At 38.7% G+C, this 13,282-nt stretch overlaps 1 protein-coding gene across 4 annotated transcripts in view; it reads left to right on the plus strand.

The window, feature by feature from the left end:
- The window catches only part of PPARGC1A (PPARG coactivator 1 alpha), a 608,512-nt gene that overhangs the window by 449,324 nt on the left and 145,906 nt on the right, over positions 1 to 13,282 (plus strand). The window lies entirely within an intron of this gene.

A 13,282-nucleotide genomic window follows, 5' to 3' on the forward strand; every position in this document is an offset into this window, starting at 1 on the left:
TTGATAACACTTAAGTACTATTCATCTTTTGGGCCAGATAATTCTTTGTGGTGAGGGGGTGCTGTCCTGTGTATTGTAGGATGTTTTGCAGCATCCCTGACCTCCACCTATTAGATACGAGTAGCATCCCTGCCTCCCAACAATCACAACTAAAAGTGTCTCCTGCCATTGCCAGATGTCCCCTGGGAGGCAAAAATCGCTACTGCCCTAGAGATATTTCTGACACAAAAGGATGAGAATTTAGGCCTTCATATCTAAAATACAGACTTAATCTATCTGGCCACCTTATTGGGAGATTTCAAATCAGTTTTTAAAGGTTAGCCTAGATTGCTACCTGATTCAACTCAGCAGGACAAATCATACCATGTTGCGTATGAAGTGACTATAATTTATTAGCTCATTAGTCCGGCCTTGAAATCACCATTTTGAGCACTTGCCCAGGCTGACCAAGCTTATAGGCTGAGTTGCTTTTTTAGACTCAAGGTTTCCCCTCTGCTCTGAGGCACTCATTGCAGGAGCTCCCTGAGCTTACCATGGCTTGGTGCACTTACTGATAAGCAGCCCTTACTTGTGCATCCAACGATTTGAAATCTTCTGCTGCCATCACTTTCCCAGCGGATATAAAAGTTCTGCTCTATAAATGAGAAGGACAAAGAAGCGCTGATCGCAGAGCTAAGAAGGAGAAAGACTGACCTGTCTCATATACCCTCCTCTTTCCACCTTCACAGGAGAGTTCAAGACTTCACAGCCTCTTGAGGGTTTAAAAGGGCAGCAAGAGTCACTATGTTCATTGTTGGCATCTTTCTAAATGGCCAAGATGAAGGTGGGGAGAGTGATTTTCCCCAAACTTACACTGCTGGTCTGCCCCCACAAAAAAACAGAAAGGATTCTCAGTTTCTATTCTCTTGCTGTCTTCACCACATCTTATCACATTCTGTGGAGTTAAAAGCATACTGGCCGATTGAGGATGTTTTTCCATTCAGGGGTATGTCATACACACTGTAACACCATAATAATTACTGAAATATGCAAGAGAGGCACATTTCATTTTACCTTGGACTTGATGCCTGCAAGTAATTTGGAGACTGGGCAGCCAGTTCCAGTATCCTGATGGATTTTTATCTGACCAGGTGTTCACTTTGTTCCCTGCTTAGGAAGTCAGCAAAGAGCTCCTCCTCATGTTGACTCCATTGAGCAAGGCCATATGGTGGGCAATGCCTCCCCTCAATCAATGTAGTCACATGTTCATTCATTCTCTGATGAGACAGTGAAGGGGAGACTCCTCTCCTGTCCTGGAACTTTGTGCTTGAAGCAGAACTGAAGAGAGACTGCTGGAGGCTTCATGTTTTTTTTGGTAAAAAAATGAAGGGTACTAGCTAAAGTCATTTATTTGCATGCTGAAGTTCTAGGATATGTTCCAAATTCTGCTTGTTTTATCAATATGAATAAACCCTTTGGAGATAAATCATACTAATAAACATAGTATTCAAAGAATTAAGGCAACTAAGATTCTATTTGGGTGTATCTCTGTTTTTAGCCTTCCTTGGTCAGAAGGACATATTAATCTATTTTTTCTATGTGCTAAAGGCAATTCTCTTTCATAAATACATTTAAGCACTTTCTAGAAATAATTTTACTATAAACGTTACAAGTACAAAAACTTCATTTTCTATTAGCTATTTTCCATTAGTTATGTTTTCTATAAGAAAACATACTTCATATTTCTATATTTCTATGTTTACTTATAGAAAGTACAATGAGTTACCTTTGCCAACATAGATGTGTATTGATATCCACATAAAACTATTTATTTGAAAACTGCCCTACGCCTGAACGAAATTGATACCATTAAGGTTAAAAGAATTGTCAGAGTGGATTACAGTTGATACAGATACATTTACTTAAAGTAAAGTAGAATTTTAAACACAGTAAAGAAAATTCTGAGTTATAAGATTGGAAACTATGTTAGGCCACTGGGTTCATATCTATTTTTACTATGAATTTGTAGTTGGTATGAAGTCAAGTTATCAGCCATTTTTAATTGCAATATACAGGGTTATATTACCGGGGTTTTACAAAGATTTCATAAGGATTTCAGGCTATATTTTTTTCTATAGGTATTCTTGTATTGCTATTATAACTATAATTCTACATACGGTAAAAATGACCAATAAGAAAAATGAAAAGTAAGTAAAATGGTGATTATTGTTAAAATAATCCAGTACTTGGAACTGAATTCAAACTTGAATCTATAGAAGTTAAGTCATTTATGCTTTTCATATCCAATTTAACAAGTATTCCTTCATTCCTGCAAAAGGTAACTGTTTCTTAATGTATGAAAAGTTCTTTCACATCTCTCCACTTTTCTTACTTGCAGCATCCTTATTTAAATGCATAGCCAGGAATGAGCTGCTGGCAACTAATTATATCAATTGCAAAACTATTACAATTTTTAGACCCCAAATGGACTGTGTAATCAACCTAAACTCAGGTATCCTTCTATCCTTTTGTCAACATTCCAGATTCTCACATATTTGCAATTTATATTCTTTAAAGACCAGAAGGAACTGAGTCTTACTTGCACACATACAAATTGATTAATAGAATTACAAATATCACCTATAAGAGGTTCTCTACTTGTTGTATGTATGTGCATATCCATATAAAAGAGTGCTCCTTTATTAGCTTCTATTTTCTCTCTCTCTCTGGCATTTATCATTGCCCCACATTGTTCTCTCTCTCCCATCAGACTGCAAAGGGCACAAGGACAGGGACTTTGCTTGCTTTGCTGTTGTATGCTCAGGACCTAGAATTGTGCCTGGCATGCTGTAGATGCAATAAATATGAGAGTGAATGAATGAATGATTATATGATGAATCTTGAGAACAGTTTAGAACTTATCTGATCCAATCCCTTCTTTATACAGATGTGGAAATTAGACTAGGGATGATTTGTTAAATTGATTTCTTATCCATTCATTTACTTCTCAATCCTCTTGTTCATCCATCAAATATTTATTGAACACCTACTACTTACCATTGTTAGTATTATCTGATTTTGGTTCCAGAAGAAAAGAAAACAGAGACTCTGCTTTATAAGAGAAGTCAATGTTAGTAGGGGAAACAGACAGAAAAAATAATGACTCTGTGCGCATTTTTGTACCTTGGGGAGAGAGGGAGACAAAGGAGACTTTGAGAGGTGGTGACATGTGCCTTGAGTGTTAAGAGAGGAGGAGAAAGAAGCAAGTGATGATGGAAGTAAGGGAGGCTGTAGGCGGAGGATGAGCAACAGCAAAGGCTTGGGGGCAAGAAATGGCATGGCGTGTCTTAGAGACTCTTAAGGAACTAAGCATGATAAATGTACGAAATAACTTTGGGAAGGGATACACCTTAGTGGTTACACTGTGGGCTCTGGAGTCAGAATGCCTGGGTTCAAATCCTGGCTCTATTGTTTATGAGCTCTGTAACTTTGGGCAACTTAAGCTCTTTATGTCTTAGTTCCTTATGTGTAAGGTGGAAATAATAGAACTTACCTCATACAGTAAAATATGGAGCAAAGATGAAAAGAAATACAATTGTGCCTTATACATAGTAAGAGCTTAACGAGTTTGGAGCTATCATTATTATTATAATTAGGAAATGACAAGGCAAGATAAAATTGGCCAATTTGGTTAGGTGAGATTGAAGAATGTAGCATCTGAGTTTTATTCTGTATGGATTGGGACACCACTGAGATGAGCATGAATCAAGAAGGGAAATATTTGGATTTTATTTTAGAGAGAAAGAAGTCTCAGGTCACAAAACAGAGGAAAGTCTGCCAAGAGAAGGGACTGAAGACTTCAGACCTGTTTGGAGGGTATGACTGGACAATGGCATTGAGGAGGCAGAGCCTCCAGAGAGAGAATTCAGAGGTGGGGCAATAAGGGTGAGGGAGGAGGCTCAAGGGTCCCAGCTTGGCACTTGTGTGTTTAAGTGAGGTCATTAACCAAAACCCTGGGTATAGGAAAATTAGCATCCTTAGAGATTGCTCAGGAGAGCATTATGGTGTAGAGCTTTGTTCCTCAGAGTGTGGTCCATGGACAGGCAGCATCAACATCACCTGGGAGTTTGGTGGGAATTCAGAATTCCCAGACCACACCCCAGACCTCCGGAATCAAAATCTGCATTTTAGCCAGAGCATGACATTAAAGTTAGAAAAGCACTTGTCTAGAGGAGGTTTACAAACCACAGGCCCCTGACCAAATCTGGCTCACTGTCTGTTTTTGCTTTTAGCCTATGAGCTAAGAATGGTGTTTACATTTTTAAATGTTTATAACAAATTAAAGGAAGAATAATATTTTGTGACACATAAAAATTAGATGAAATTCAGACTTCAGTGTCCTTAAATAAGGTTTTACTGGAACACAGCCATGATCATTCATGGACACATCACCACCCGACAATGTTAGAGTTGAGTAGCTGCCTCAGAGAACATACGGCCCACTAAGCTGAAAATATTTACTATCTGGCTCTCTACAGAAAGTTTCCTGACTTCTGATCTAGAGAAAGGACTTGGGAGTTAGGAAGACCTAGGTTCTAGTCCTAGCACTGATAGTTCCCCACATGTAGTTAGTTACTTAAAGTCTCTGTTCCTCGATCTTTCCCACTTGTTAAATGAAGATATTATTTCTACCCCATGCAATCATAAGAATAAATAGGAATAATGCATCTATTGTACTTATCCCAAAGACTAGCACATAGTAAGTGTTCAGTACATTTTAACTGTTGTTCTCATTACTCAATAAAAATATTAATAAATGACCACGGTACACCCCAAGTCTTTTGCTTTAATCCTAGATATTTCTCTCTGATACAGATTTCTTTCAGGCACATCTACACTGCTGTCTTCCTGAACATTGACTCTAAGTTACCTTGATTTTTGCCCCTGTCCAACTAACTGGTTTTAGAGAAATCCATAGTAATAAAGAAAATTGCTCCTTCATGTCAGTAGTTAGGGCTGTCATGAATAATAATATTAATAACTAATAACCTACAGTGTGGTGTAGATACTAGGGAACAATTTATTTTGGTATTTTTATGCCATCATAATGAATTTGTTTGTTATTCTTTGTAACTCTACTTTCAAGGCATAAATCAATGTTGTTTTATATTCTGGGCAGATACTGTACGTATTTCCAGAGGTTTTCTAGGGTAAAGAATTAACATTTATTAATAGTAGCACGAGCATGGGCTGTTTTGAACACATTTTAAAAGCATCAATAAAGAAATCACTGCCATGGATATTTTTCCCATTTTGAGGGAATGCTGTAAATAACCATGCTGGTATTTAATGCTTGGACCTTGATTTGAACTTAAATTGAATGTAGATAAACATTTTGCTTATCTCTTCAATTGAAGTATAACTTTTCCTCTAAAGGAAGATACTGTTTCAAGAAAAATGGAATGTTCCTGCCTTTTTAAGTCTGCCTTTTCTTATTAGCTACACTCTGATATCTCTTCTAGCAAACACCGATAGCCAGGGACGCTTAGTGCAAAGAACAAGACAACAGCAAAACTGAGAATTTATGTGCTGCTATTTCCTGGTTGTGAACATAACATTTGGATTGTGGTGTTAAGTATCAGATAATTTCCTTAGATCTTCAATTATTGTAAATATCTTCTCTTAGTACAGCCTTTAAGAGTTAGGAAATAGAGACATTGACTCAGATTTTTAACAAGTTATGATCATTACAAATGAAAAAGAACAGAATATTGCCTCTTAATATGAAACAATCTATTTCTTTGCAACTTTGTAGAGACAAATTCGTATGTTTTCTATTTATATTCTTATTCTCCATTTTATTTTGCTTTGTTAATCAATAAACATTTATATTTCTGATTGGCATCTGCTAGGATTATGCTAAAATTATGCTATATAATTATTGAGAATATTTCAAACTTCAAACTTCTTCAAATTAAGCATTTAAGTGAGAGCTCTTTCTAGAAGACCTTAAGTTGTAAAATAGAGTGAAAGGATTCTCTAAAGTTCTTTTAAAAATAAAAGAATATATACTGCATTTAAATTACAAACAGTGCAAAAAGCCTTTAAAATGACCATTGCTTAAAAGAAAATATGTATTTGGTTCTAACATATGCCTGGGACCTGCCTATTAGTAAATGTGCAATATGTGAGAACTGTGGATATTCCCCCAATTAACATTATCAAACTGCCAGAGTGGAGAAACTAAGCATGCTGATTTTCTGTGCCACATTAAGCATAGTGAACTTGCTATGAAGATCTCACCCTCCCATGCATTTCCTTTCCATTCTAGAAATACTAACATAGTAAACATTTGATAATGTAAATTTCAGCTTGGTTGAGAGAGGTAGCCAACCTCCATAAGCAATTTCACCTCTTGGTTGTGAAATTACTATAAACAGTTAAAAAAAATACTGACTGTACAGGGTTAGGTAGATAAGTAATGATACGGAGGGAAAAAAATGCCATATTTCAAAGGAAATTTAACTGAATATTTCTTACTTGACAATGTAGTCTTATGAAAAATCTTAGCAACAATGAATGTGCTGTTCTAATTTGAAGCACTTTTATCACATGAGGTGCCTGGAATGCCATTGTATATTTCCACGTGTGACAATGTAGCCTTGTATTTTCTTCTTGGCACATAGCTCTTTGAGCTTCTAACTTTGGAAGGTGAAGTTGTTTGATGACTTGAATCAATTATAAAATGGGCACGATTTCTGTTACTGAGTATTCTGTCTGTGGACACTAGCAATGACATGTTCTGAAAACTGAAAAGGAACAACAGGTCATCCAATGCACTACTACAGGTTTATTCTGAGTGAGCTTTGAATGTTCGGAGAAATGAAGCCCTGGCCAGTTCACTGAGGAGTTTGCTCTATAATCTAATGATTGCATAATCTTTAATGCATGCTCTGGACATTACAGTAAAGGCAAAGGGCTAATTATTCTAACATCTGCATCAAATACCTGCAAAATTGTGTACACTGTATTGTTAGAGCCAAACCAACATGGTGCCATAATAAAGTTCTTCCCTCTGTTTCTGTAACATAATAATACTTTGTTCTGGGTGACCACTAAGGGGTTTATTCAAAAGGAGCAGCAGAGAGTGATTTAGCAATGATAGATAGCTACATGGCAATTACAACTGCTAAAAATCGTAGTTGATCAAATGTTTCTTTAGAAAGGCATCATCATATTTCTTTTATGCATTTTAAGAGTATACATCCAATACATTTCGCTTGTGACCTGCTTGGAAATGCTCACAAGAAAGTAAAGTATTTCCTTCTAGTCCTGCCTAGTTTTATTTTCTTTTTTACTCCTTTCTGAAAGAAAGCTGAGATTCAACAGTAAGATTAAATTATAGAAAACTTTAATGTCTCCCAGGTAGGTAGGCAGTAGGGGAAGAAAGTGAAGTTGTTTATCATGTCGTCATGTAATATCTTTGAATTGGCTCTTGGACAAGGATTTCTGCAGGACACGGTATCTACACAGATTGTTTAAATGATGAGACTTCAATGAAGAGGCTACTTATAGAGATGTGAGCTTGTAAAGAGAACAAATAGGCATGTTGGGGCACCAAGAGACTAGCAAAAACTGGAAGTCTTCAGAGAGGGGACTTAGCATGAAGCTAATCATGTTTAGGCTTCAAGGCTCCACACGTTGTACAGACTGCTTCCAAGGTCCTGAGTGGGGCCAGCAATATGTTTTCATGATCATATATTTTTTATTAAATTTACAACTTTAATTATAAAAGTTTTGGGCTCTATAAACCTTGGAAATGCCTAGAGCCAAAGGGCAAGGAGATGACATAGTGTTACCTGAGCCCTGAGAAAAGTCAAGTCATGGGGGTAAGGGAGGGGCGACCACCCAGCAGGAGATGAAGCTGTAGAAACATACAGCTGTCTTTAAGAGAGCAGCACAGAAGCAGGGAGAAAGTGGGAAAGAAATACCTTGAATCCTCTCCCACCTCACTTTCCGGCTTCCTGATGGTGCTTTTCATTGGCTGAGTCCAACAGGAAACTTGCAGCCAAGGAGCCCAGGAGAGGCTGTCCATGGGCATCCTAAGGTGTAGAGTCCAGCAGAGAAGGATGGAGAATGGACTAGGGAGGGGAGGAGAGAGAGGGGAGGCAGAAGAATAACCAGCAAAATAGTGAAAATTAAAGTTGATGTTGTGACCTGTTTTCTAACTCAGATGTTTTAAATGTATAATTTTGTGTTTTGGATTCTCTTTTGGAGACCCCTGTGAGCATGTGAATCGAGGGGTTTTCTGATGGTAGATTCCGAGAAGAATAATATGCAATATAATGTTTAAAGTTGTACTGCAGACTTTGGTTTGCACAAAAGCCTCAGTGAGAACAAGTGACAGAATACGTAAAAGGGCCCATGAGCCAGTGTGTCCCATGCGGAAAATTGTGATGGGGAAGCGAAAGGAAATGACCATGAGTTATAAACAGAATTATTCAATCTGCAGACACTTTCCAGACAAACAACTACCTTTCAGCCTGAGCTTTCGTTAATAACTGTTCAAATATTTACACATATCACTGATGAATGGATATGAATGTTAACCTCCTGAAGCGTTGTCTTGGAGATGAAGGTAATGGCTTTTCTGGTAGGGCAGAGAGAAGAGAATTTATTTTTCATGAATGAGTTCTAGATAGAGAGATTGCAAATTACTCAAGTCAATAAATTGAGGGGGTTAGAGTGGGATTGTTAAGCTCTAGGTTTTTCCTTCTAAACTCTGAGTTAGTTTTTTCTGTGTGTGAGTTTCAGTCAAAGGGAATCAGCTTTTCAGCTTTCCTTTGACTATCCTCCCCATCATTATCTGTATGCTATTGTTCCTTATTTAGGTGTTAGATATTTTCTTCAGCATCTATCACAAATCTGAGTTTTACAAACTGGTAAGCCATTTGCTTGTATGTTTTGATCTTTATTTTAAGAAAAGCTGTATGATGTATCGATGGTAAAGAATGCTTTGATAATGCGTGGCACCATTTTTCCTATTCTTAGGTTATCTGTTTATCACACTCCCCAGCCTCATGTTCCAGACCTTGCTCTTTTATATTTATTTTCTAGTAAAAAGAAACAACATGTAGCTCCCTGTAAGGCTTCCATGTAGGATTTTGTTTGCACTGTTCCCTCTGTCTGGCTACTCTTCCCACTTCTAGTCACTCATCTAATTCTTACTTTTCTGGATTCAGACCTGGCCTCTCTTGTAGGAAGCCATCTCCCAATCCCTGAGCATCTCTATCTCAGCATTGATATATCACATATCATATCAAATCTGTGTGTTTGACTCTGCCTATTGGACCATAGGGCTTTTCAAGTCAGGGAAAGGATTTAATTCCTATTAGTATCCAGAGTGTGCAGGATCTGGCATGAAGCAGGTCCTCAATAGGTATTTGTTGAACTGAACAATTGTATAATTGTAGAAATTTCATTTTCTCCAAAGTAGGAAATACTGTGTAATCCTCAAGGTAGCTCTGGTGTCCTAGTTAAAACTTAGTCCAATGTGTAAAATTTAATTATCTCTCTCTGATTAATTGGCTCCTGAGATGACTTTTGGATTTTCCCTGTGCTTGGGGTAAAATTAGACCAGTAAGTGTCTGCTTCATCACACTAAGCTACCTGAAAGAGTAAGTTGTACTTTTTGTTAAGACTACATTGCAGATTAGGTAATACCTTTAATATGAAGTAGCAGAGAAGGGAACTAACCCTGATTGTCACTATCATGCCAAGGCCACAGTGAGTAAGGTGGCAATGACAGTGTCTATTATCACGACAGATCCTTATGCCCACTCTATTATGTGGAGAGAATAGGAATCTTATTGTCATTTTTAGCCGGAGAGATCAAGTAATTTTCCCAAGGTCACCATTCTAGAGGAAGCAGGATTTGAACCCTGGTCCTCCTGAGTCAGGTCCAGTGCTTTCTATCTAGTATTCCAAACGTCCTTCATCACTGCGAGAAGGCTCGTCACAATTGGGTATTATTTTTACTTTCATCCAACCAATACTCATTACCTTATATACAGTTTTGATGAGGTTTTGGTCTCTCCTTAAAGGCAAATGGTGTACATTTTCATCAGTTTACTGACAGTTGGCTTTTGGAGGTAGTGCTGGAGAGGAAGGGAGTCTATAAAAGAGGTGGGTAAAGAAATGCTAGAGATTGATGATATATTGATCATATACCTTTTCTTAGGGCAAGAAAACAGACTCTTGAAGATAATAAGTTTCTCAGGGAAGATTTATACCAGTATTCTTAAAGATGCATGGAATATATACCTTTCTAGGAAGTGGATTGGAAATCTACTTTGGGTCTATACCTATGATGAGTCAATTTGCCAATGAAGTGTTTTGGGGTTGGACTGTTTCCTATCTGCTTTTCTAAGTACCCGAGTGTTTTATACCTTGCTAGGCATCATCCATTTCAGAGGAGAGCACTTTTAAAATGGGTTTCCGTCTAAACTCAGTCACATTTTTAGTGCACAGTGAAATTAATTTGAATAATGGGCTTTATTTTCTGTGTGCTTTCAGCAGAATTGTGAGCATGGAAAGAAAACAAGGCAGATTTGTAGGGTAGCTGCAAAGTGAAAAATATGCATTTGAATGAGTGATGGCATGTGGTTGTTTGCATTCTTCTACCTCTTGAGGATACTCCCCCAGGGGGGAAAGGGGTGGCTCTTGTCCTTGAATTCACATCAGGACATTGTGACACTTCATAATATAGATTTCAGGGGAAAAATGTCTTGAGATTTGCAAAGTCTAAAGAGGCCCGGCAAAATGGAATCCATTTGCTTAAAATGGTAGGGAGTTTATTTACTGGATTAAGTGTGAAGTATGTTGATAACAGATGGAATGAGTGATCACATGACATATTTAAATAGTCTAAGGATAACCTCGATGTCCTGGTCAATGTTCCTTCTCTCGATTAATGCCAGTGCTAATTAACTGGCACAAGTGTTCCTAGCCATATGGGGGATGTTGCTGAAAGCCGGCTGGCAGCCTATATCCAGCCACTACCTGTACGTAATTTAGTGCTTGCTTGGTGCTTTGGGACCTCCATAACGGTATAGTCCAGCACAGAGAGAGCTGATGGTTGCAAGCATCATGTTTTCTTTGTTTGTTTTGTGCACATCTTTCCATATGTGGGTGATGAATTAGAAATAGCATTGACTTATTGTAGGATGAGTGAACTGTCCTTGGTCCGTGTCTGTATGTGGGTTCCTTGAGTTTCTGAGTGGTCTGTTAAATGATCTTTATTCATAATTCCTAATAATGGGCAGCTAATTCAGAAATGATCTTCATTGAGCCAGTGCTGTGCCATGCAGCTGTCTATCTGCCTTATAACTTGAAATATGAGGGGAAGAGCTAGTTTAGACCAATAGAGTGTAACTTGCTTTGGGAGTTAGGTTCTAAGCGCATATCCAACTATGGTTCTCATAGGAAGCTTTGGTGCTAGGGGAAAGAGTGCTGGATTTGGAGTCTGGTAATTTGGGGAAGAATCCACTCGTGTTGGTCACAAGCCTTTTGGCCCTGGGTACTCCAAAGAGCTGGCTTGAGAAACAGATTTAGCTCCAACTATGTCTAGCAGTCTTCTCCAAGCCAATTCAAATAAGAGTAAAATTGAAGTAAAAATAGGGTGACCATATACTTTATCATCAAAATAGAACACCTAAAAGTGAAAAGAGGAGTTCGCAATGGTTAGTCAGGGAACACAGGCATAAAGCGGGACTATCCTGGAGATGCTGGATGTGTGCTTCGCTAAGTAAGGCTACTGTACTTGCTCTGCAAATGCGACTTCAAGACAAAACCCTTCAAGCTCCTGATTCCAACTGGATTTCAGTTCCTCAGACCCTCCCAGACTGAAAATTGAAGCTTTCATTGCCTGGGAAAAAGTGTTGTTGAACCTCTCTGTACCTCAGTTCGCTATAAATTGGGGATTATAGTACTTGCCTCTCTGAACTGGGGAAAGGATTAAATTAGATGTGTGTAAAAGTATCTGTGACAGGGAGGGGCTGTCACACAGGAGTTGCTCATTAGTAAATGTCTTCTTGTCCTCCTGCCTGCTTCCTCCCCCTCCTCTCTTCCCCAAGTAGACGATTGTGCTAAAGCAAATGTATTAATATACATTTTTAAAGGAAGGGACCATAATTTTGTATTCCTTACTAAATACTGAACCATTTGAACTTAGCAACAGTGTTTTATCAATCATTTATTGCAACTGCGTGGTACCTGGGACAAAGTAATACTCACTAAACATCTATTGAATAGGTGAATGAATTAAAGATTGAAAGAATGGTGATCGTTCCATAGTAAAGGACTTTCAGACAGAGAGGAGTGGCGCCGCATTCTTGGCTGATAAGAATTCAGGAAGCACGAGATCATAGAGTGGTCTTTCCCAAATGGAAACTGAAGCTGAGTGGCAAAATAAGAAGGCTCCTCACGAGAGTTTGTCATAAGCAAGGGAGAACTGGGTCCTCCTGTCCCCACTGGGCTCCCCAGTTCCTGCAGAGTTTCTGAGATGGAGAGGAAGCAAGTATGGAGCCCGGCACAGCAGGGAGGGATAAACACGTGTAATTTCCCTTGTGCCCACTCTCTGCCTCCCACACCAGCAATTATGTAGCTCCTCTTTACCAGGCTGCTTGAACAGGCTGCCGCATGCCCAGTGTGCAAAGGACAGACCCAGGAGCCTGAGAATGTCAGCTCTTTTGTTGAACCTGAGAGGAGTTAGGTCTCCACATGTAGTGTCTGTGAAATCTGATGGGCCCTGTCTCGACTTAGTGGCTTTTGTTTCCTGTTTGCACTAAGGGGTCGTAAGCAAGCTTTGCGGAGTGGGGCGTGAGCAGATATTCTTCAGGAGGATGTGGATATGATCTGAGCAGTGGACCAGAGGGCAGCCTCTGCGTTTATACTGCCCAGGTTCAGTCCCAGCCCCACGAATTAATAGTAGTATAACCTTGGGCAGACTCATCAAATTCTTTAAGCCTCCATTTTTCCGTCTATTAGTGATAATAATTACATCTACCTTACAGGCTGATTTTGAAGGAAAAACAAGATAACCTATCTAAAGCATCTAGTACAGTGGTTGACACATAGTAGGCACATAGTACCTATTATCTGCCATTTTTCATGTTAGTGCTAGTAGGATCATCACCATCAACTTCATGATTAACGGGTTTTGAAGCTGACCCTTCATTATACCAAATTCTCTCAATGAGGTGATTTCTCCCAGTTAGCTGGCACCAGGGAACCTCCAGAGGGG

This window comes from Equus asinus, chromosome 3 (genome assembly GCF_041296235.1).
Source record: "Equus asinus isolate D_3611 breed Donkey chromosome 3, EquAss-T2T_v2, whole genome shotgun sequence".
Lineage (NCBI taxonomy): Eukaryota > Metazoa > Chordata > Mammalia > Perissodactyla > Equidae > Equus > Equus asinus.